This window comes from Melospiza georgiana, chromosome 4 (assembly GCF_028018845.1).
Source record: "Melospiza georgiana isolate bMelGeo1 chromosome 4, bMelGeo1.pri, whole genome shotgun sequence".
In the NCBI taxonomy this organism is placed as follows: Eukaryota; Metazoa; Chordata; class Aves; order Passeriformes; family Passerellidae; genus Melospiza; species Melospiza georgiana.
In genome coordinates, this window is record NC_080433.1 from 25,187,069 (window position 1) to 25,213,046 (window position 25,978).

A 25,978-nucleotide genomic window follows, 5' to 3' on the forward strand; every position below is an offset into this window, starting at 1 on the left:
GGAGCCACTTGGTACTATCAAACCAGCCCAACTTGGCACTGGTGCCACCTTGGCTCTGGGAACCATGCTGCGTAAAGTAGATTCTAAGGCGCCAGGCGGCCACTCCCAGCCACAGGCCCCCAAACACAAACAACGGCGCTTTTCCCTGGAAAACAAAACTCGCCTGCCAACTTTTTGATGGCAGATTGCAGGAGCCACTTGGTACTATCAAACCAGCCCAACTTGGCACTGGTGCCACCATGGGTCTGGTCACCATCCTGCCTATCGTAGCTTTTCAGGAGCCAGCCGGTCACTCCCAGCCATAGGCCCCCAGACAAAAACCTCGGCCCGTTTCCCTGGCAAACAAAAGTAAGCTGCCCCGCTTCTGGATGGCAGATTGCAGGAGTTATTTAGTACTATCAACCCAGCCAGACGTGGCACTGGTGCCACCTTGGATCTGGGAACCATCTTGCATATCGTGGATTTTAAGGAGCCAGCCGGCCTCTCTCAGCCACATGCCCCCAAACACAAACCACGGCCCTTTTCTCTGGCAAACAAAACTCAACTGCCCCTCTTCTGGATGGCAGATTGCAGGAGCCACTTGGTACTATCAAACCAGCCCTACTTGGCACTGGTGCCACCTTGGGTCTGGGAAGCATGCTGCGTATCATGGATTTTCAGGAGCCAGCCCGCCACTGCAAGCTACACGCCCCCAAACACAAACAACAGCCTTTTTCTCTGGCAAACAAAAGTAAGCTGCCCCGCTTCTGGATGGCAGATTGCAGGAGCCACTTGGTAGTATCAAACCAGCCCAACTTGGCACTGGTGCCAACTTGGGTCTGGGAACCATCCTGCGTATCGTGGATTCTAAGTAGCCAGCTGGTCACTCCCAGCCACAGGCCCCCAGACACAAACAACGGTGCTTTTCCCTGGAAAACAAAACTGGCCTGCCAACTTTTTGATTGCAGATTGCAGGAGCCACTTGGTACTATCAAACCAGCCCAACTTGGCACTGGTGCACCATGGGTCTGGTCACCATCCTGCCTATCGTAGCTTTTCAGGAGCCAGCCGGTCACTCCCAGCCATGGGCCCCAAGCCACAAACCTCGGCCCGTTTCCCTGGCACACAAAAGTAAGCTACCCCGCTTCTGGATGGCAGATTGCAGGAGCAACTTGGCATCATCAAACCAGCCCGACTTGGCACTGGTGCCACCTCTGGTCTGGGAACCATTCTGCGTATCGTGGGTTCTAAGGAGCCAGCCGGCCACTCCCAGCCACAGGCCCCCAATCACAAACAACGGCGCTTTTCCCTGGAAAACAAAACTCGCCTGCTAGCTTTTTGATGGCAGAGTGCAGGAGCCACTTGGTACAATCAAACCAGCCCAACTTGGCACTGGTGCCACTATGGGTCTGGTCACCATCCTGCCTAACGTAGCTTTTCAGGAGCCAGCCGGTCACTCCCAGCCGTAGGCCTCCAGACACAAACTTCGGCCCGTTTCCCTGGCAAACAAAATTAAGCTGCCCCGCTTCTGGATGGCAGATTGCAGGAGCCACTTGGTACTATCAAACCAGCCCAACTTGGCACTGGTGCCACCATGGGTCTGGTCACCATCCTGCCTATCGTAGCTTTTCAGGGGCCAGCCAGCCAGCCCCAGGCACTGGCCCCCAGACAAGAATTTCGGCCCATTTCCCTGGCAAACAAAATAAGCTACCCCGCTTCTGGATGTCAGATTGCAGGAGCCACTTGGTAATATCAAACCAGCCCAACTTGGCACTGGTGCCACCACTGGTCTGGGAACCATCCTGCGTATCGTGGATTCTAAGGAGCCAGCCGGCCACTCCCAGCCACAAGACCCCAAACACCAACAACGGCGCTTTTCTCTGGCAAACAAAACACAGTTGCCCTGCTTTTGAATTGCAGATTGCAGGAGCGACTTGGTACTATCAAACCAGCCCATCTTGGCAGTGGTGCCTCCATGGGTCCGGTAACAATCCTGCCTATCGTAGCTTTTCAGGAGCCAGCCGGTCACTCCCAGCCATAGGCCCCAGACACAAAGCTCTGCCCGTTTCCCTGGCAAACAAAAGTAAGCTACCCCGCTTCTGGATGGCAGATTGCAGGAGCCACTTTGAACCATCAAACCAGCCCGACTGGGCACTGGTGCCACCTCTGGTCTGGGAACCATCCTGCGTATCGTGGATTCTAAGGAGCCAGCTGGCCACTCCCAGCCACAGGCCCACAAACACAAACAACGGCGCTTTTCCCTGGAAAACAAAACTGGCCTGCCAACTTTTTGATGGCAGATTGCAGGAGCCACTTGGTACTATCAAACCAGCCCAACTTGGCACTGGTGCCACCATGGGTCTGGTCACCATCCTGCCTATCGTAGCTTTTCAGGAGCCAGCCGGTCACTCCCAGCCATAGGCCCCCAGACACAAAGCTCGGCCCGTTTCCCTGGCAAACAAAAGTAAGCTGCCCCGCTTCTGGATGGCAGATTGCAGGAGCTATTTATTACTATCAAACCAGCCCGACTTGGCACTGGTGCCACCTCTGGTCTGGGAACCATTCTGCCTATCGTGGATTTTCAGGGGCCAGCCGGCCACTCTCAGCCATATGCCCCCAAACACAAACCACGGCCCTTTTCTCTGGCAAACAAAACTCAACTGCCCCTCTTCTGGATGGCAAATTGCAGGACGCACTTGGTACTACGAAAACAGCCCGACTTGGCACTGATGCCACCTTGGGTCAGGGAACCATCCTGCGTATCGAGCTTTTTAAGGAGCCAGCCGGCCACGCCCAGCCATATACCGCCAAAAACAAACCACGGAACTTTTCTCCAGCAAACAAAAATCCGCTGCCCCGCGTCTGGATGGCAGATTGCAGGAGCCACTTTGCACCATCAAACCAGCCCAACTTGGCACTGGTGCCACCTTGGATGTGGGAACCATTCTGCCTATCGTGGATTTTCAGGGGCCAGCCGGCCACTCTCAGCCATAGGCCCCCAAACACAAACCACGGCACTTTACTCTGGTAAACAAAACTCAACTGCCCCTCTTCGGGATGGCAAATTGCAGGACGCACTTGGTACTACAAAACCAGCCCGACTTGGCACTGGTGCCACCTTGGGTCTGGTCACCATCCTGCGTATCGTGCATTTTAAGGAGCCAGCTGGCCACTCCCAGCCATATGACACCAAACACAACCCACGGCCCTTTTCTCTGGAAAACAAAACTCGCCTGCCAAAATTTTGATGGCAGATTGCAGGAGCCACTTGGTACTATCAAACCAGCCCGACTTGGCACTGCTGCCGCCTTGGGTCTGGGAACCATGCTGCGTAACGTAGATTCTAATGCGCCAGGCGGCCACTCCCAGCCACAGGCCCCCAAACACAAACAACGGCGCTTTTCCCTGGAAAACAAAACTCGCCTGACAACTTTTTGATGGCAGATTGCAGGAGCCACTTGGTACTATCAAACCAGCCCAACTTGGCACTGCTGCCACCATGGGTCTGGTCAGCATCCAGCCTATCGTAGCTTTTCAGGAGCCAGCCGGTCACTCCCAGCCATAGGCCCCCAGACACAAACCTCGGCCCGTTTCCCTGGCAAACAAAAGTAAGCTACCCCGCTTCTGGATGGCAGATTGCAGGAGCCACTTTGCACCATCAAACCAGCCCGACTTGGCACTGGTGCCAGTTCTGGTCTGGGAACCATTCTGCTTATCGTGGATTCTAAGGAGACAGCTGTCCACTCCCAGACACAGGCCCCCAAAAGCAAACAACGGCACTTTTCCCTGGAAAACAAAACTGGCCTGCCAACTTTTTGATGGCAGATTGCAGGAGCCACTTGGTACTATCAAACCAGCCCAACTTGGCACTGGTGCCACCATGGGTCTGGTCACCATCCTGCCTATCGTAGCTTTTCAGGAGCCAGCCGGTCACTCCCAGCCATAGGCCCCCAGACACAAAGCTCTGCCCGTTTCCCTGGCAAACAAAAGTAAGCTGCCCCACTTCTGGATGGCAGATTGCAGGAGCTATTTATTACTATCAAACCAGCCCGACTTGGCACTGGTGCCACCTTGGCTCTGGGAACCATCCTGCCTATCGTGGATTTTCAGGGGCCAGCCGGCCACTCTCAGCCATATGCCACAAACACAAACCACGGCCCTTTTCTCTGGCAAACAAAACTCAACTGCCCCTCTTCTGGATGGCAAATTGCAGGAGCCACTTGGTACTACGAAAACAGCCCGACTTGGCACTGATGCCACCTTGGGTCAGGGAACCATCCTGCGTATCGAGCTTTTTAAGGAGCCAGCCGGCCACGCCCAGCCATATACCGCCAAAATCAAACCACGGAACTTTTCTCCAGCAAACAAAAATCCGCTGCCCCGCGTCTGGATGGCAGATTGCAGGAGCCACTTTGCACCATCAAACCAGCCCGACTTGGCACTGGTGCCACCTTGGATCTGGGAACCATCCTGCCTATCGTGGATTTTCAGGGGCCAGCCGGCCACTCTCAGCCATAGGCCCCCAAAAACAAACCACGGCACTTTACTCTGGTAAACAAAACTCAACTGCCCCTCTTCGGGATGGCAAATGGCAGGACGCACTTGGTACTACAAAAGCAGCCCGACTTGGCACTGGTGCCACCTTGGGTCCGGTCACCATCCTGCGTATCGTGCATTTTAAGGAGCCAGCTGGCCACTCCCAGCCATAGGCCCCCAGACACAAAGCTCTGCCCGTTTCCCTGTCAAACAAAGGTAAGCTACCCCGCTTCTGGATGGCAGATTACAGGAGCCACTTTGCACCATCAAACCAGCCCAACTTGGCACTGGTGCCACCTTGGGTCTGGGAACCATCCTGCGTATCGTGGATTCTAAGGAGCCAGCCGGCCACTCCCAGGCACAGGCCCCCAAACAAAAACAACGGCGCTTTTCCCTGGAAAACAAAACTCGCCTGCCAACTTTTTGATGGCAGATTGCAGGAGCTATTTAGTACTATCAAACCAGCCCTTGGCACTGGTGCAACCTTGGCTCTGGGAACCATCCTGCCTATTGTGGATTTTCAGGTGTCAGCCGGCCACTCTCAGCCATATGCCCTCAAACACAAACCACGGCCCTTTTCTCTGGCAAACAAAACTCAACTGCCCCTCTTCTGGAAGGCAAATTGCAGGACGCACTTGGTACTACAAAAGCAGCCCGACTTGGCACTGGTGCCACCTCTGGTCTGGGAACCATCCTGCGTATCGAGCTTTTTAAGGAGCCAGCCGGCCACTCCCAGCCATATGCCCCCAAAAATGAACCACGGACTTGTTCTCTGGCAAACAAAAATCAGCTGCCCCGCGTCGGGATGGCAGATTGCAGGAGGCACTTCGCACCATCAAACCAGCCCGACTTGGCTCTGGTGCCACCTTGGGTCTGGGAACCATTCTGCATATCGTGGATTTTCAGGGGCCAGCCGGCCACTCTGAGCCATAGGCCCCCAAACATAAACCACGGCCCTTTTCTCTGGCAAACAAAACTCAGCTGCCCCGCTTCTGGATGGCAGATTGCAGGACGCACTTGGTACAATCAAACCAGCCCAACTTGGCACTGGTGCCACCTTGGGTCTGGGAACCATCCTGCGTATTGTGGATTGTCAGGAGCCAGCCGACCACTCTCGGCCACAGACCCCAATCAAAAACAACGGCCCGATTCACAGGCAAAAAAATCTCAGCTGCCCCACTTGTGGATGGGAGATTGCAGGAGGCGCTTGACACTGTCAAACCAGCCCAACTTGGCACTGGTGCCACCTTGGGTCTGGGAACCATCCTGCGTATCATGGAATTTAAGGAGCCAGTCGGCCACTCCCAGCCACAGGACCCAAACACAAACAACAGCCCTTTTCTTTGGCAAACAAAACTCAGCTGCCCTGCTTTTGGATGGCAGATTGCAGGAGCCACTTGGTACTATCAAACCAGCCCAACTTGGCACTGGTGCCTCCATGGGTCTGGTAACCATCCTGCCTATCGTAGCTTTTAAGGAGCCAGCCGGTCACTCCCAGCCATAGGCCCCAGACACAAAGCTCTGCCCGTTTCCCTGGCAAACAAAAGTAAGCTACCCCGCTTCTGGATGGCAGATTGCAGGAGCCACTTTGCACCATCAAACCAGCCCGACTTGGCACTGGTGCCACCTCTGGTCTGGAAACCATCCTGCGTATCGTGGATTCTTAGGAGCCAGTTGGCCACTCCCAGCCACAGGCCCCCAAACAAAAACAACGGCGCTTTTCCCTGGAAAACAAAACTGGCCTGCCAACTTTTTGATGGCAGATTGCAGGAGCCACTTGGTACTATCAAACCAGCCCAACTTGGCACTGGTGCCACCTTGGCTCTGGGAACCATGCTGCGTAAAGTAGATTCTAAGGCGCCAGGCGGCCACTCCCAGCCACAGGCCCCCAAACACAAACAACGGCGCTTTTCCCTGGAAAACAAAACTCGCCTGCCAACTTTTTGATGGCAGATTGCAGGAGCCACTTGGTACTATCAAACCAGCCCAACTTGGCACTGGTGCCACCATGGGTCTGGTCACCATCCTGCCTATCGTAGCTTTTCAGGAGCCAGCCGGTCACTCCCAGCCATAGGCCCCCAGACAAAAACCTCGGCCCGTTTCCCTGGCAAACAAAAGTAAGCTGCCCCGCTTCTGGATGGCAGATTGCAGGAGTTATTTAGTACTATCAACCCAGCCAGACGTGGCACTGGTGCCACCTTGGATCTGGGAACCATCTTGCCTATCGTGGATTTTAAGGAGACAGCCGGCCTCTCTCAGCCACATGCCCCCAAACACAAACCACGGCCCTTTTCTCTGGCAAACAAAACTCAACTGCCCCTCTTCTGGATGGCAGATTGCAGGAGCCACTTGGTACTATCAAACCAGCCCTACTTGGCACTGGTGCCACCTTGGGTCTGGGAAGCATGCTGCGTATCATGGATTTTCAGGAGCCAGCCCGCCACTGCAAGCTACAGGCCCCCAAACACAAACAACAGCCTTTTTCTCTGGCAAACAAAAGTAAGCTGCCCCGCTTCTGGATGGCAGATTGCAGGAGCCACTTGGTAGTATCAAACCAGCCCAACTTGGCACTGGTGCCAACTTGGGTCTGGGAACCATCCTGCGTATCGTGGATTCTAAGTAGCCAGCTGGTCACTCCCAGCCACAGGCCCCCAGACACAAACAACGGTGCTTTTCCCTGGAAAACAAAACTGGCCTGCCAACTTTTTGATTGCAGATTGCAGGAGCCACTTGGTACTATCAAACCAGCCCAACTTGGCACTGGTGCACCATGGGTCTGGTCACCATCCTGCCTATCGTAGCTTTTCAGGAGCCAGCCGGTCACTCCCAGCCATAGGCCCCAAGCCACAAACCTCGGCCCGTTTCCCTGGCACACAAAAGTAAGCTACCCCGCTTCTGGATGGCAGATTGCAGGAGCAACTTGGCATCATCAAACCAGCCCGACTTGGCACTGGTGCCACCTCTGGTCTGGGAACCATCCTGCGTATCGTGGATTCTAAGGAGCCAGCCGGCCACTCCCAGCCACAGGCCCCCAATCACAAACAACGGCGCTTTTCCCTGGAAAACAAAACTCGCCTGCTAGCTTTTTGATGGCAGAGTGCAGGAGCCACTTGGTACAATCAAACCAGCCCAACTTGGCACTGGTGCCACTATGGGTCTGGTCACCATCCTGCCTAACGTAGCATTTCAGGAGCCAGCCGGTCACTCCCAGCCGTAGGCCTCCAGACACAAACTTCGGCCCGTTTCCCTGGCAAACAAAATTAAGCTGCCCCGCTTCTGGATGGCAGATTGCAGGAGCCACTTGGTACTATCAAACCAGCCCAACTTGGCACTGGTGCCACCATGGGTCTGGTCACCATCCTGCCTATCGTAGCTTTTCAGGGGCCAGCCAGCCAGCCCCAGGCACTGGCCCCCAGACAAGAATTTCGGCCCATTTCCCTGGCAAACAAAATAAGCTACCCCGCTTCTGGATGTCAGATTGCAGGAGCCACTTGGTAATATCAAACCAGCCCAACTTGGCACTGGTGCCACCACTGGTCTGGGAACTATCCTGCGTATCGTGGATTCTAAGCAGCCACCCGGCCACTCCGAGCCACAGGCCCCCAAACACAAACAACGGCGCTTTTCCCCGGAAAACAAAACTCGCCTGCCAACATTTTGATGGCAGATTGCAGGAGCCACTTGGTACTATCAAACCAGCCCAACTTGGCACTGGTGCCACCATGGGTCTGGTCACCATCCTGCCTAGCATAGCTTTTCAGGAGCCAGGAGGTCACTCCCAGCCATAGACCCCAAGACAGAAACCTCGGCCCGTTTCCATGGAAAACAAAAGTAAGCTGCCCCGCTTCTGGATGGCAGATTGCAGGAGCCACTTGGTACTATCAAATTAGCCCAACTTGGCACTGGTGCCACCATGGGTCTGGTCACCATCCTGCCTATCGTAGCTTTTCTGGAGCCAGCCAGTCACTCCCTGCCATAGGGCCCCAGACAAATACCTCGGCCCGTTTCCCTGGCAAACAAAAGTAATCTGCCCCGCTTCTGGATGGCAGATTGCAGGAGCCACTTGGTACTATCAAACCAGCCCGACTTGGCACTGGTGCCACCTTGGATCTGGGAACCATCCTGCGTAACGTGGATTCTAAGACGACAGGCGGCCACTCCCAGCCACAGGGCCCCAAACACAAACAACGGCGCTTTTCCCTGGAAAACAAAACTCGCCTGCCAACTTTTTGATGGCAGATTGCAGGAGCCACTTGGTACTATCAAATCAGCCCAACTTGGCACTTCTGCTACCATGGGTCTGGTAATCATCCTGCCTACTGTAGCTTTTCAGGAGCCAGCCGGTCACTCCCAGCCATAGGCCCCCAGGAAGAAACCTCGGCCCGTTTCCCTGGCAAACAAAAGTAAGCTACCCCGCTTCTGGATGGCAGATTGCAGGAGCCACTTTGCACCATCAAACTATCCCGACTTGGCACTGGTGCCACCTCGGGTCTGGGAACCATCCTGCGTATCGTGGATTCTAAGGAGCCAGCCGGTCACTCCCAGCCACAGGCCACAAACACAAACAACGGCGCTTTTCCCTGGAAAACAAAACTCGCCTGCCAACTTTTTGATGGCAGATTGCAGGAGCCACTTGGTGCTATCAAACCAGCCAACTTGGCACTGGTGCCACCATGGGTCTGGTCAGCATCCTGCCTATCGTAGCTTTTCAGGAGTCAGCCGGTCACTCCCAGCCATAGGCACCCAGACACAAAGCTCGGCCCATTTCCATGGTAAACAAAAGTAAGCTGCCCCACTTCTGGATGGCAGATTGCAGGAACCACTTGGTACTATCTAACCAGCCCGACTTGGCACTGGTGCCACCTCTGGTCTGGGAACCATCCTGCGTATCGTGGATTCTAAGGAGCCAGCCGGCCACTCCCAGCCACAGGCCCCCAAACACCAACAACGGCACTTTTCTCTGGCAAACAAAACTCAGTTGCCCTGCTTTTGAATTGCAGATTGCAGGAGCGACTTGGTACTATCAAACCAGCCCATCTTGGCCCTGGTGCCTCCATGGGTCCGGTAACAATCCTGCCTATCGTAGCTTTTCAGGAGCCAGCCGGTCACTCCCAGCCATAGGCCCCAGACACAAAGCTCTGCCCGTTTCCCTGGCAAACAAAAGTAAGCTACCCCGCTTCTGGATGGCAGATTGCAGGAGCCACTTTGAACCATCAAACCAGCCCGACTTGGCACTGGTGCCACCTCTGGTCTGGGAACCATCCTGCGTATCGTGGATTCTAAGGAGCCAGCCGGCCATTCCCAGCCGCAGGCCCCCAAACACAATCAACGGCGCTTTTCCCTGGAAAACAAAACTCGCCTGCCAAAATTTTGATGGCAGATTGCAGGAGCCACTTGGTACTATCAAACCAGCCCGACTTGGCACTGCTGCCGCCTTGGGTCTGGGAACCATGCTGCGTAACGTAGATTCTAATGCGCCAGGCGGCCACTCCCAGCCACAGGCCCCCAAACACAAACAACGGCGCTTTTCCCTGGAAAACAAAACTCGCCTGCCAACTTTTTGATGGCAGATTGCAGGAGCCACTTGGTACTATCAAACCAGCCCAACTTGGCACTGCTGCCACCATCGGTCTGGTCAGCATCCAGCCTATCGTAGCTTTTCAGGAGCCAGCCGGTCACTCCCAGCCATAGGCCCCCAGACACAAACCTCGGCCCGTTTCCCTGGCAAACAAAAGTAAGCTACCCCGCTTCTGGATGGCAGATTGCAGGAGCCACTTTGCACCATCAAACCAGCCCGACTTGGCACTGGTGCCAGTTCTGGTCTGGGAACCATTCTGCTTATCGTGGATTCTAAGGAGACAGCTGGCCACTCCCAGCCACAGGCCCCCAAAAGCAAACAACGGCACTTTTCCCTGGAAAACAAAACTGGCCTGCCAACTTTTTGATGGCAGATTGCAGGAGCCACTTGGTACTATCAAACCAGCCCAACTTGGCACTGGTGCCACCATGGGTCTGGTCACCATCCTGCCTATCGTAGCTTTTCAGGAGCCAGCCGGTCACTCCCAGCCATAGGCCCCCAGACACAAAGCTCTGCCCGTTTCCCTGGCAAACAAAAGTAAGCTGCCCCACTTCTGGATGGCAGATTGCAGGAGCTATTTATTACTATCAAACCAGCCCGACTTGGCACTGGTGCCACCTTGGCTCTGGGAACCATCCTGCCTATCGTGGATTTTCAGGAGCCAGCCGGCCACTCTCAGCCATATGCCACAAACACAAACCACGGCCCTTTTCTCTGGCAAACAAAACTCAACTGCCCCTCTTCTGGATGGCAAATTGCAGGAGCCACTTGGTACTATGAAAACAGCCCAACTTGGCACTGATGCCACCTTGGGTCAGGGAACCATCCTGCGTATCGAGCTTTTTAAGGAGCCAGCCGGGCACGCCCAGCCATATACCGCCAAAATCAAACCACGGAACTTTTCTCCAGCAAACAAAAATCCGCTGCCCCGCGTCTGGATGGCAGATTGCAGGAGCCACTTTGCACCATCAAACCAGCCCGACTTGGCACTGGTGCCACCTTGGATCTGGGAACCATCCTGCCTATCGTGGATTTTCAGGGGCCAGCCGGCCACTCTCAGCCATAGGCCCCCAAAAACAAACCACGGCACTTTACTCTGGTAAACAAAACTCAACTGCCCCTCTTCTGGATGGCAAATGGCAGGACGCACTTGGTACTACAAAAGCAGCCCGACTTGGCACTGGTGCCACCTTGGGTCTGGTCACCATCCTGCGTATCGTGCATTTTAAGGAGCCAGCTGGCCACTCCCAGCCATAGGCCCCCAGACACAAAGCTCTGCCCGTTTCCCTGTCAAACAAAGGTAAGCTACCCCGCTTCTGGATGGCCGATTACAGGAGCCACTTTGCACCATCAAACCAGCCCAACTTGGCACTGGTGCCACCTTGGGTCTGGGAACCATCCTGCGTATCGTGGATTCTAAGGAGTCAGCCGGCCACTCCCAGGCACAGGCCCCCAAACAAAAACAACGGCGCTTTTCCCTGGAAAACAAAACTCGCCTGCCAACTTTTTGATGGCAGATTGCAGGAGCTATTTAGTACTATCAAACCAGCCCTTGGCACTGGTGCCACCTTGGCTCTGGGAACCATCCTGCCTATTGTGGATTTTCAGGTGTCAGCCGGCCACTCTCAGCCATATGCCCTCAAACACAAACCACGGCCCTTTTCTCTGGCAAACAAAACTCAACTGCCCCTCTTCTGGAAGGCAAATTGCAGGACGCACTTGGTACTACAAAAGCAGCCCGACTTGGCACTGGTGCCACCTCTGGTCTGGGAACCATCCTGCGTATCGAGCTTTTTAAGGAGCCAGCCGGCCACTCCCAGCCATATGCCCCCAAAAATGAACCACGGACTTGTTCTCTGGCAAACAAAAATCAGCTGCCCCGCGTCGGGATGGCAGATTGCAGGAGGCACTTTGCACCATCAAACCAGCCCGACTTGGCTCTGGTGCCACCTTGGGTCTGGGAACCATTCTGCATATCGTGGATTTTCAGGGGCCAGCTGGCCACTCTGAGCCATAGGCCCCCAAACATAAACCACGGCCCTTTTCTCTGGCAAACAAAACTCAGCTGCCCCGCTTCTGGATGGCAGATTGCAGGACGCACTTGGTACAATCAAACCAGCCCAACTTGGCACTGGTGCCACCTTGGGTCTGGGAACCATCCTGCGTATTGTGGATTGTCAGGAGCCAGCCGACCACTCTCGGCCACAGACCCCAATCAAAAACAACGGCCCGATTCACAGGCAAAAAAATCTCAGCTGCCCCACTTGTGGATGGGAGATTGCAGGAGGCGCTTGACACTGTCAAACCAGCCCAACTTGGCACTGGTGCCACCTTGGGTCTGGGAACCATCCTGCGTATCATGGAATTTAAGGAGCCAGTCGGCCACTCCCAGCCACAGGACCCAAACACAAACAACAGCCCTTTTCTTTGGCAAACAAAACTCAGCTGCCCTGCTTTTGGATGGCAGATTGCAGGAGCCACTTGGTACTATCAAACCAGCCCAACTTGGCACTGGTGCCTCCATGGGTCTGGTAACCATCCTGCCTATCGTAGCTTTTAAGGAGCCAGCCGGTCACTCCCAGCCATAGGCCCCAGACACAAAGCTCTGCCCGTTTCCCTGGCAAACAAAAGTAAGCTACCCCGCTTCTGGATGGCAGATTGCAGGAGCCACTTTGCACCATCAAACCAGCCCGACTTGGCACTGGTGCCACCTCTGGTCTGGAAACCATCCTGCGTATCGTGGATTCTTAGGAGCCAGTTGGCCACTCCCAGCCACAGGCCCCCAAACAAAAACAACGGCGCTTTTCCCTGGAAAACAAAACTGGCCTGCCAACTTTTTGATGGCAGATTGCAGGAGCCACTTGGTACTATCAAACCAGCCCAACTTGGCACTGGTGCCACCTTGGCTCTGGGAACCATGCTGCGTAAAGTAGATTCTAAGGCGCCAGGCGGCCACTCCCAGCCACAGGCCCCCAAACACAAACAACGGCGCTTTTCCCTGGAAAACAAAACTCGCCTGCCAACTTTTTGATGGCAGATTGCAGGAGCCACTTGGTACTATCAAACCAGCCCAACTTGGCACTGGTGCCACCATGGGTCTGGTCACCATCCTGCCTATCGTAGCTTTTCAGGAGCCAGCCGGTCACTCCCAGCCATAGGCCCCCAGACAAAAACCTCGGCCCGTTTCCCTGGCAAACAAAAGTAAGCTGCCCCGCTTCTGGATGGCAGATTGCAGGAGTTATTTAGTACTATCAACCCAGCCAGACGTGGCACTGGTGCCACCTTGGATCTGGGAACCATCTTGCCTATCGTGGATTTTAAGGAGCCAGCCGGCCTCTCTCAGCCACATGCCCCCAAACACAAACCACGGCCCTTTTCTCTGGCAAACAAAACTCAACTGCCCCTCTTCTGGATGGCAGATTGCAGGAGCCACTTGGTACTATCAAACCAGCCCTACTTGGCACTGGTGCCACCTTGGGTCTGGGAAGCATGCTGCGTATCATGGATTTTCAGGAGCCAGCCCGCCACTGCAAGCTACAGGCCCCCAAACACAAACAACAGCCTTTTTCTCTGGCAAACAAAAGTAAGCTGCCCCGCTTCTGGATGGCAGATTGCAGGAGCCACTTGGTAGTATCAAACCAGCCCAACTTGGCACTGGTGCCAACTTGGGTCTGGGAACCATCCTGCGTATCGTGGATTCTAAGTAGCCAGCTGGTCACTCCCAGCCACAGGCCCCCAGACACAAACAACGGTGCTTTTCCCTGGAAAACAAAACTGGCCTGCCAACTTTTTGATTGCAGATTGCAGGAGCCACTTGGTACTATCAAACCAGCCCAACTTGGCACTGGTGCACCATGGGTCTGGTCACCATCCTGCCTATCGTAGCTTTTCAGGAGCCAGCCGGTCACTCCCAGCCATGGGCCCCAAGCCACAAACCTCGGCCCGTTTCCCTGGCACACAAAAGTAAGCTACCCCGCTTCTGGATGGCAGATTGCAGGAGCAACTTGGCATCATCAAACCAGCCCGACTTGGCACTGGTGCCACCTCTGGTCTGGGAACCATCCTGCGTATCGTGGGTTCTAAGGAGCCAGCCGGCCACTCCCAGCCACAGGCCCCCAATCACAAACAACGGCGCTTTTCCCTGGAAAACAAAACTCGCCTGCTAGCTTTTTGATGGCAGAGTGCAGGACCCACTTGGTACAATCAAACCAGCCCAACTTGGCACTGGTGCCACTATGGGTCTGGTCACCATCCTGCCTAACGTAGCTTTTCAGGAGCCAGCCGGTCACTCCCAGCCGTAGGCCTCCAGACACAAACTTCGGCCCGTTTCCCTGGCAAACAAAATTAAGCTGCCCCGCTTCTGGATGGCAGATTGCAGGAGCCACTTGGTACTATCAAACCAGCCCAACTTGGCACTGGTGCCACCATGGGTCTGGTCACCATCCTGCCTATCGTAGCTTTTCAGGGGCCAGCCAGCCAGCCCCAGGCACTGGCCCCCAGACAAGAATTTCGGCCCATTTCCCTGGCAAACAAAATAAGCTACCCCGCTTCTGGATGTCAGATTGCAGGAGCCACTTGGTAATATCAAACCAGCCCAACTTGGCACTGGTGCCACCACTGGTCTGGGAACCATCCTGCGTATCGTGGATTCTAAGCAGCCACCCGGCCACTCCGAGCCACAGGCCCCCAAACACAAACAACGGCGCTTTTCCCCGGAAAACAAAACTCGCCTGCCAACATTTTGATGGCAGATTGCAGGAGCCACTTGGTACTATCAAACCAGCCCAACTTGGCACTGGTGCCACCATGGGTCTGGTCACCATCCTGCCTAGCATAGCTTTTCAGGAGCCAGGAGGTCACTCCCAGCCATAGACCCCAAGACAGAAACCTCGGCCCGTTTCCATGGAAAACAAAAGTAAGCTGCCCCGCTTCTGGATGGCAGATTGCAGGAGCCACTTGGTACTATCAAATAAGCCCAACTTGGCACTGGTGCCACCATGGGTCTGGTAAACATCCTGCCTATCGTAGCTTTTCTGGAGCCAGCCAGTCACTCCCTGCCATAGGGCCCCAGACAAATACCTCGGCCCGTTTCCCTGGCAAACAAAAGTAATCTGCCCCGCTTCTGGATGGCAGATTGCAGGAGCCAATTGGTACTATCAAACCAGCCCGACTTGGCACTGGTGCCACCTTGGATCTGGGAACCATCCAGCGTAACGTGGATTCTAAGACGACAGGCGGCCACTCCCAGCCACAGGGCCCCAAACACAAACAACGGCGCTTTTCCCTGGAAAACAAAACTCGCCTGCCAACTTTTTGATGGCAGATTGCAGGAGCCACTTGGTACTATCAAATCAGCCCAACTTGGCACTTCTGCTACCATGGGTCTGGTAATCATCCTGCCTACTGTAGCTTTTCAGGAGCCAGCCGGTCACTCCCAGCCATAGGCACCCAGAAAGAAACCTCGGCCCGTTTCCCTGGCAAACAAAAGTAAGCTACCCCGCTTCTGGATGGCAGATTGCAGGAGACACTTTGCACCATCAAACTATCCCGACTTGGCACTGGTGCCACCTCGGGTCTGGGAACCATCCTGCGTATCATGGATTCTAAGGAGCCAGCCGGTCACTCCCAGCCACAGGCCACAAACACAAACAACGGCGCTTTTCCCTGGAAAACAAAACTCGCCTGCCAACTTTTTGATGGCAGATTGCAGGAGCCACTTGGTGCTATCAAACCAGCCAACTTGGCACTGGTGCCACCATGGGTCTGGTCAGCATCCTGCCTATCGTAGCTTTTCAGGAGTCAGCCGGTCACTCCCAGCCATAGGCGCCCAGACACAAAGCTCGGCCCATTTCCATGGTAAACAAAAGTAAGCTGCCCCACTTCTGGATGGCAGATTGCAGGAACCACTTGGTACTATCTAACCAGCCCGACTTGGCACTGGTGCCACCTCTGGTCTGGGAACCATCCTGCGTATCGTGGATTCTAAGGAGCCAGCCGGCCACTCCCAGCCACAGGCCCCCAAACACCAACAACGGCGCTTTTCTCTGGCAAACAAAACTCAGTTGCCCTGCTTTTGAATTGCAGATTGCAGGAGCGACTTGGTACTATCAAACCAGCCCATCTTGGCACTGGTGCCTCCATGGGTCCGGTAACAATCCTGCCTATCTTAGCTTTTCAGGAGCCAGCCGGTCACTCCCAGCCATAGGCCCCAGACACAAAGCTCTGCCCGTTTCCCTGGCAAACAAAAGTAAGCTACCCCGCTTCTGGATGGCAGATTGCAGGAGCCACTTTGAACCATCAAACCAGCCCGACTGGGCACTGGTGCCACCTCTGGTCTGGGAACCATCCTGCGTATCGTGGATTCTAAGGAGCCAGCTGGCCACTCCCAGCCACAGGCCCACAAACACAAACAACGGCGCTTTTACCTGGAAAACAAAACTGGCCTGACAACTTTTTGATGGCAGATTGCAGGAGCCACTTGGTACTATCAAACCAGCCCAACTTGGCACTGGTGCCACCATGGGTCTGGTCACCATCCTGCCTATCGTAGCTTTTCAGGAGCCAGCCGGTCACTCCCAGCCATAGGCCGCCAGACACAAACCTCGGCCCGTTTCCCTGGCAAACAAAAGTAAGCTGCCCCGCTTCTGGATGGCAGATTGCAGGAGCTATTTATTACTATCAAACCAGCCCGACTTGGCACTGGTGCCACCTCTGGTCTGGGGACCATCCTGCCTATCGTGGATTTTCAGGGGCCAGCCGGCCACTCTCAGCCATATGCCCCCAAACACAAACCACGGCCCTTTTCTCTGGCAAACAAAACTCAACTGCCCCTCTTCTGGATGGCAAATTGCAGGAGCCACTTGGTACTACAAAAACAGCCCGACTTGGCACTGATGCCACCTTGGGTCAGGGAACCATCCTGCGTATCGAGCTTTTTAAGGAGCCAGCCGGCCACGCCCAGCCATATACCGCCAAAAACAAACCACGGAACTTTTCTCCAGCAAACAAAAATCCACTGCCCCGCGTCTGGATGGCAGATTGCAGGAGCCACTTTGCACCATCAAACCAGCCCAACTTGGCACTGGTGCCACCTTGGATGTGGGAACCATTCTGCCTATCGTGGATTTTCAGGGGCCAGCCGGCCACTCTCAGCCATAGGCCCCCAAACACAAACCACGGCACTTTACTCTGGTAAACAAAACTCAACTGCCCCTCTTCGGGATGGCAAATTGCAGGACGCACTTGGTACTACAAAACCAGCCCGACTTGGTACTGGTGCCACCTTGGGTCTGGTCACCATCCTGCGTATCGTGCATTTTAAGGAGCCAGCTGGCCACTCCCAGCCATATGACACCAAACACAACCCACGGCCCTTTTCTCTGGGAAACAAAACTCAGCAGCCCAGCGTCTGGATGGCACATTGCAGGAGCCACTTCGTACTATCAAACCAGCCCGACTTGGCACTGGTGCCACCTTGGCTCTGGGAACCATCCTGCGTATCGTGGATTCTAAGGAGCCAGCCGGCCATTCCCAGCCGCAGGCCCCCAAACAAAATCAACGGCGCTTTTCCCTGGAAAACAAAACTCGCCTGCCAAAATTTTGATGGCAGATTGCAGGAGCCACTTGGTACTATCAAACCAGCCCGACTTGGCACTGCTGCCGCCTTGGGTCTGGGAACCATGCTGCGTAACGTAGATTCTAATGCGCCAGGCGGCCACTCCCAGCCACAGGCCCCCAAACACAAACAACGGCGCTTTTCCCTGGAAAACAAAACTCGCCTGCCAACTTTTTGATGGCAGATTGCAGGAGCCACTTGGTACTATCAAACCAGCCCAACTTGGCACTGCTGCCACCATCGGTCTGGTCAGCATCCAGCCTATCGTAGCTTTTCAGGAGCCAGCCGGTCACTCCCAGCCATAGGCCCCCAGACACAAACCTCGGCCCGTTTCCCTGGCAAACAAAAGTAAGCTACCCCGCTTCTGGATGGCAGATTGCAGGAGCCACTTTGCACCATCAAACCAGCCCGACTTGGCACTGGTGCCAGTTCTGGTCTGGGAACCATTCTGCTTATCGTGGATTCTAAGGAGACAGCTGGCCACTCCCAGCCACAGGCCCCCAAAAGCAAACAACGGCACTTTTCCCTGGAAAACAAAACTGGCCTGCCAACTTTTTGATGGCAGATTGCAGGAGCCACTTGGTACTATCAAACCAGCCCAACTTGGCACTGGTGCCACCATGGGTCTGGTCACCATCCTGCCTATCGTAGCTTTTCAGGAGCCAGCCGGTCACTCCCAGCCATAGGCCCCCAGACACAAAGCTCTGCCCGTTTCCCTGGCAAACAAAAGTAAGCTGCCCCACTTCTGGATGGCAGATTGCAGGAGCTATTTATTACTATCAAACCAGCCCGACTTGGCACTGGTGCCACCTTGGCTCTGGGAACCATCCTGCCTATCGTGGATTTTCAGGAGCCAGCCGGCCACTCTCAGCCATATGCCACAAACACAAACCACGGCCCTTTTCTCTGGCAAACAAAACTCAACTGCCCCTCTTCTGGATGGCAAATTGCAGGAGCCACTTGGTACTACGAAAACAGCCCGACTTGGCACTGATGCCACCTTGGGTCAGGGAACCATCCTGCGTATCGAGCTTTTTAAGGAGCCAGCCGGCCACGCCCAGCCATATACCGCCAAAATCAAACCACGGAACTTTTCTCCAGCAAACAAAAATCCGCTGCCCCGCGTCTGGATGGCAGATTGCAGGAGCCACTTTGCACCATCAAACCAGCCCGACTTGGCACTGGTGCCACCTTGGATCTGGGAACCATCCTGCCTATCGTGGATTTTCAGGGGCCAGCCGGCCACTCTCAGCCATAGGCCCCCAAAAACAAACCACGGCACTTTACTCTGGTAAACAAAACTCAACTGCCCCTCTTCTGGATGGCAAATGGCAGGACGCACTTGGTACTACAAAAGCAGCCCGACTTGGCACTGGTGCCACCTTGGGTCTGGTCACCATCCTGCGTATCGTGCATTTTAAGGAGCCAGCTGGCCACTCCCAGCCATAGGCCCCCAGACACAAAGCTCTGCCCGTTTCCCTGTCAAACAAAGGTAAGCTACCCCGCTTCTGGATGGCAGATTACAGGAGCCACTTTGCACCATCAAACCAGCCCAACTTGGCACTGGTGCCACCTTGGGTCTGGGAACCATCCTGCGTATCGTGGATTCTAAGGAGTCAGCCGGCCACTCCCAGGCACAGGCCCCCAAACAAAAACAACGGCGCTTTTCCCTGGAAAACAAAACTCGCCTGCCAACTTTTTGATGGCAGATTGCAGGAGCTATTTAGTACTATCAAACCAGCCCTTGGCACTGGTGCCACCTTGGCTCTGGGAACCATCCTGCCTATTGTGGATTTTCAGGTGTCAGCCGGCCACTCTCAGCCATATGCCCTCAAACACAAACCACGGCCCTTTTCTCTGGCAAACAAAACTCAACTGCCCCTCTTCTGGAAGGCAAATTGCAGGACGCACTTGGTACTACAAAAGCAGCCCGACTTGGCACTGGTGCCACCTCTGGTCTGGGAACCATCCTGCGTATCGAGCTTTTTAAGGAGCCAGCCGGCCACTCCCAGCCATATGCCCCCAAAAATGAACCACGGACTTGTTCTCTGGCAAACAAAAATCAGCTGCCCCGCGTCGGGATGGCAGATTGCAGGAGGCACTTTGCACCATCAAACCAGCCCGACTTGGCTCTGGTGCCACCTTGGGTCTGGGAACCATTCTGCATATCGTGGATTTTCAGGGGCCAGCCGGCCACTCTGAGCCATAGGCCCCCAAACATAAACCACGGCCCTTTTCTCTGGCAAACAAAACTCAGCTGCCCCGCTTCTGGATGGCAGATTGCAGGACGCACTTGGTACAATCAAACCAGCCCAACTTGGCACTGGTGCCACCTTGGGTCTGGGAACCATCCTGCGTATTGTGGATTGTCAGGAGCCAGCCGACCACTCTCGGCCACAGACCCCAATCAAAAACAACGGCCCGATTCACAGGCAAAAAAATCTCAGCTGCCCCACTTGTGGATGGGAGATTGCAGGAGGCGCTTGACACTGTCAAACCAGCCCAACTTGGCACTGGTGCCACCTTGGGTCTGGGAACCATCCTGCGTATCATGGAATTTAAGGAGCCAGTCGGCCACTCCCAGCCACAGGACCCAAACACAAACAACAGCCCTTTTCTTTGGCAAACAAAACTCAGCTGCCCTGCTTTTGGATGGCAGATTGCAGGAGCCACTTGGTACTATCAAACCAGCCCAACTTGGCACTGGTGCCTCCATGGGTCTGGTAACCATCCTGCCTATCGTAGCTTTTAAGGAGCCAGCCGGTCACTCCCAGCCATAGGCCCCAGACACAAAGCTCTGCCCGTTTCCCTGGCAAACAAAAGTAAGCTACCCCGCTTCTGGATGGCAGATTGCAGGAGCCACTTTGCACCATCAAACAAGCCCGACTTGGCACTGGTGCCACCTCTGGTCTGGAAACCATCCTGCGTATCGTGGATTCTTAGGAGCCAGTTGGCCACTCCCAGCCACAGGCCCCCAAACAAAAACAACGGCGCTTTTCCCTGGAAAACAAAACTGGCCTGCCAACTTTTTGATGGCAGATTGCAGGAGCCACTTGGTACTATCAAACCAGCCCAACTTGGCACTGGTGCCACCTTGGCTCTGGGAACCATGCTGCGTAAAGTAGATTCTAAGGCGCCAGGCGGCCACTCCCAGCCACAGGCCCCCAAACACAAACAACGGCGCTTTTCCCTGGAAAACAAAACTCGCCTGCCAACTTTTTGATGGCAGATTGCAGGAGCCACTTGGTACTATCAAACCAGCCCAACTTGGCACTGGTGCCACCATGGGTCTGGTCACCATCCTGCCTATCGTAGCTTTTCAGGAGCCAGCCGGTCACTCCCAGCCATAGGCCCCCAGACAAAAACCTCGGCCCGTTTCCCTGGCAAACAAAAGTAAGCTGCCCCGCTTCTGGATGGCAGATTGCAGGAGTTATTTAGTACTATCAACCCAGCCAGACGTGGCACTGGTGCCACCTTGGATCTGGGAACCATCTTGCCTATCGTGGATTTTAAGGAGCCAGCCGGCCTCTCTCAGCCACATGCCCCCAAACACAAACCACGGCCCTTTTCTCTGGCAAACAAAACTCAACTGCCCCTCTTCTGGATGGCAGATTGCAGGAGCCACTTGGTACTATCAAACCAGCCCTACTTGGCACTGGTGCCACCTTGGGTCTGGGAAGCATGCTGCGTATCATGGATTTTCAGGAGCCAGCCCGCCACTGCAAGCTACAGGCCCCCAAACACAAACAACAGCCTTTTTCTCTGGCAAACAAAAGTAAGCTGCCCCGCTTCTGGATGGCAGATTGCAGGAGCCACTTGGTAGTATCAAACCAGCCCAACTTGGCACTGGTGCCAACTTGGGTCTGGGAACCATCCTGCGTATCGTGGATTCTAAGTAGCCAGCTGGTCACTCCCAGCCACAGGCCCCCAGACACAAACAACGGTGCTTTTCCCTGGAAAACAAAACTGGCCTGCCAACTTTTTGATTGCAGATTGCAGGAGCCACTTGGTACTATCAAACCAGCCCAACTTGGCACTGGTGCACCATGGGTCTGGTCACCATCCTGCCTATCGTAGCTTTTCAGGAGCCAGCCGGTCACTCCCAGCCATGGGCCCCAAGCCACAAACCTCGGCCCGTTTCCCTGGCACACAAAAGTAAGCTACCCCGCTTCTGGATGGCAGATTGCAGGAGCAACTTGGCATCATCAAACCAGCCCGACTTGGCACTGGTGCCACCTCTGGTCTGGGAACCATCCTGCGTATCGTGGGTTCTAAGGAGCCAGCCGGCCACTCCCAGCCACAGGCCCCCAATCACAAACAACGGCGCTTTTCCCTGGAAAACAAAACTCGCCTGCTAGCTTTTTGATGGCAGAGTGCAGGAGCCACTTGGTACAATCAAACCAGCCCAACTTGGCACTGGTGCCACTATGGGTCTGGTCACCATCCTGCCTAAGGTAGCTTTTCAGGAGCCAGCCGGTCACTCCCAGCCGTAGGCCTCCAGACACAAACTTCGGCCCGTTTCCCTGGCAAACAAAATTAAGCTGCCCCGCTTCTGGATGGCAGATTGCAGGAGCCACTTGGTACTATCAAACCAGCCCAACTTGGCACTGGTGCCACCATGGGTCTGGTCACCATCCTGCCTATCGTAGCTTTTCAGGGGCCAGCCAGCCAGCCCCAGGCACTGGCCCCCAGACAAGAATTTCGGCCCATTTCCCTGGCAAACAAAATAAGCTACCCCGCTTCTGGATGTCAGATTGCAGGAGCCACTTGGTAATATCAAACCAGCCCAACTTGGCACTGGTGCCACCACTGGTCTGGGAACCATCCTGCGTATCGTGGATTCTAAGCAGCCACCCGGCCACTCCGAGCCACAGGCCCCCAAACACAAACAACGGCGCTTTTCCCCGGAAAACAAAACTCGCCTGCCAACATTTTGATGGCAGATTGCAGGAGCCACTTGGTACTATCAAACCAGCCCAACTTGGCACTGGTGCCACCATGGGTCTGGTCACCATCCTGCCTAGCATAGCTTTTCAGGAGCCAGGAGGTCACTCCCAGCCATAGACCCCAAGACAGAAACCTCGGCCCGTTTCCATGGAAAACAAAAGTAAGCTGCCCCGCTTCTGGATGGCAGATTGCAGGAGCCACTTGGTACTATCAAATAAGCCCAACTTGGCACTGGTGCCACCATGGGTCTGGTAAACATCCTGCCTATCGTAGCTTTTCTGGAGCCAGCCAGTCACTCCCTGCCATAGGGCCCCAGACAAATACCTCGGCCCGTTTCCCTGGCAAACAAAAGTAATCTGCCCCGCTTCTGGATGGCAGATTGCAGGAGCCAATTGGTACTATCAAACCAGCCCGACTTGGCACTGGTGCCACCTTGGATCTGGGAACCATCCAGCGTAACGTGGATTCTAAGACGACAGGCGGCCACTCCCAGCCACAGGGCCCCAAACACAAACAACGGCGCTTTTCCCTGGAAAACAAAACTCGCCTGCCAACTTTTTGATGGCAGATTGCAGGAGCCACTTGGTACTATCAAATCAGCCCAACTTGGCACTTCTGCTACCATGGGTCTGGTAATCATCCTGCCTACTGTAGCTTTTCAGGAGCCAGCCGGTCACTCCCAGCCATAGGCCCCCAGAAAGAAACCTCGGCCCGTTTCCCTGGCAAACAAAAGTAAGCTACCCCGCTTCTGGATGGCAGATTGCAGGAGACACTTTGCACCATCAAACTATCCCGACTTGGCACTGGTGCCACCTCGGGTCTGGGAACCATCCTGCGTATCGTGGATTCTAAGGAGCCAGCCGGTCACTCCCAGCCACAGGCCACAAACACAAACAACGGCGCTTTTCCCTGGAAAACAAAACTCGCCTGCCAACTTTTTGATGGCAGATTGCAGGAGCCACTTGGTGCTATCAAACCAGCCAACTTGGCACTGGTGCCACCATGGGTCTGGTCAGCATCCTGCCTATCGTAGCTTTTCAGGAGTCAGCCGGTCACTCCCAGCCATAGGCGCCCAGACACAAAGCTCGGCCCATTTCCATGGTAAACAAAAGTAAGCTGCCCCACTTCTGGATGGCAGATTGCAGGAACCACTTGGTACTATCTAACCAGCCTGACTTGGCACTGGTGCCACCTCTGGTCTGGGAACCATCCTGCGTATCGTGGATTCTAAGGAGCCAGCCGGCCACTCCCAGCCACAGGCCCCCAAACACCAACAACGGCGCTTTTCTCTGGCAAACAAAACTCAGTTGCCCTGCTTTTGAATTGCAGATTGCAGGAGCGACTTGGTACTATCAAACCAGCCCATCTTGGCACTGGTGCCTCCATGGGTCCGGTAACAATCCTGCCTATCTTAGCTTTTCAGGAGCCAGCCGGTCACTCCCAGCCATAGGCCCCAGACACAAAGCTCTGCCCGTTTCCCTGGCAAACAAAAGTAAGCTACCCCGCTTCTGGATGGCAGATTGCAGGAGCCACTTTGAACCATCAAACCAGCCCGACTGGGCACTGGTGCCACCTCTGGTCTGGGAACCATCCTGCGTATCGTGGATTCTAAGGAGCCAGCTGGCCACTCCCAGCCACAGGCCCACAAACACAAACAACGGCGCTTTTACCTGGAAAACAAAACTGGCCTGACAACTTTTTGATGGCAGATTGCAGGAGCCACTTGGTACTATCAAACCAGCCCAACTTGGCACTGGTGCCACCATGGGTCTGGTCACCATCCTGCCTATCGTAGCTTTTCAGGAGCCAGCCGGTCACTCCCAGCCATAGGCCGCCAGACACAAACCTCGGCCCGTTTCCCTGGCAAACAAAAGTAAGCTGCCCCGCTTCTGGATTGCAGATTGCAGGAGCTATTTATTACTATCAAACCAGCCCGACTTGGCACTGGTGCCACCTCTGGTCTGGGGACCATCCTGCCTATCGTGGATTTTCAGGGGCCAGCCGGCCACTCTCAGCCATATGCCCCCAAACACAAACCACGGCCCTTTTCTCTGGCAAACAAAACTCAACTGCCCCTCTTCTGGATGGCAAATTGCAGGAGCCACTTGGTACTACGAAAACAGCCCGACTTGGCACTGATGCCACCTTGGGTCAGGGAACCATCCTGCGTATCGAGCTTTTTAAGGAGCCAGCCGGCCACGCCCAGCCATATACCGCCAAAAACAAACCACGGAACTTTTCTCCAGCAAACAAAAATCCGCTGCCCCGCGTCTGGATGGCAGATTGCAGGAGCCACTTTGCACCATCAAACCAGCCCAACTTGGCACTGGTGCCACCTTGGATGTGGGAACCATTCTGCCTATCGTGGATTTTCAGGGGCCAGCCGGCCACTCTCAGCCATAGGCCCCCAAACACAAACCACGGCACTTTACTCTGGTAAACAAAACTCAACTGCCCCTCTTCTGGATGGCAAATGGCAGGACGCACTTGGTACTACAAAAGCAGCCCGACTTGGCACTGGTGCCACCTTGGGTCTGGTCACCATCCTGCGTATCGTGCATTTTAAGGAGCCAGCTGGCCACTCCCAGCCATAGGCCCCCAGACACAAAGCTCTGCCCGTTTCCCTGTCAAACAAAGGTAAGCTACCCCGCTTCTGGATGGCAGATTGCAGGAGCCACTTTGCACCATCAAACCAGCCCAACTTGGCACTGGTGCCACCTTGGGTCTGGGAACCATCCTGCGTATCGTGGATTCTAAGGAGCCAGCCGGCCACTCCCAGGCACAGGCCCCCAAACAAAAACAACGGCGCTTTTCCCTGGAAAACAAAACTCGCCTGCCAACTTTTTGATGGCAGATTGCAGGAGCTATTTAGTACTATCAAACCAGCCCTTGGCACTGGTGCCACCTTGGCTCTGGGAACCATCCTGCCTATTGTGGATTTTCAGGTGTCAGCCGGCCACTCTCAGCCATATGCCCTCAAACACAAACCACGGCCCTTTTCTCTGGCAAACAAAACTCAACTGCCCCTCTTCTGGAAGGCAAATTGCAGGACGCACTTGGTACTACAAAAGCAGCCCGACTTGGCACTGTTGCCACCTCTGGTCTGGGAACCATCATGCGTATCGAGCTTTTTAAGGAGCCAGCCGGCCACTCCCAGCCATATGCCCCCAAAAATGAACCACGGACTTGTTCTCTGGCAAACAAAAATCAGCTGCCCCGCGTCGGGATGGCAGATTTCAGGAGGCACTTTGCACCATCAACCCAGCCCGACTTGGCTCTGGTGCCACCTTGGGTCTGGGAACCATTCTGCCTATCGTGGATTT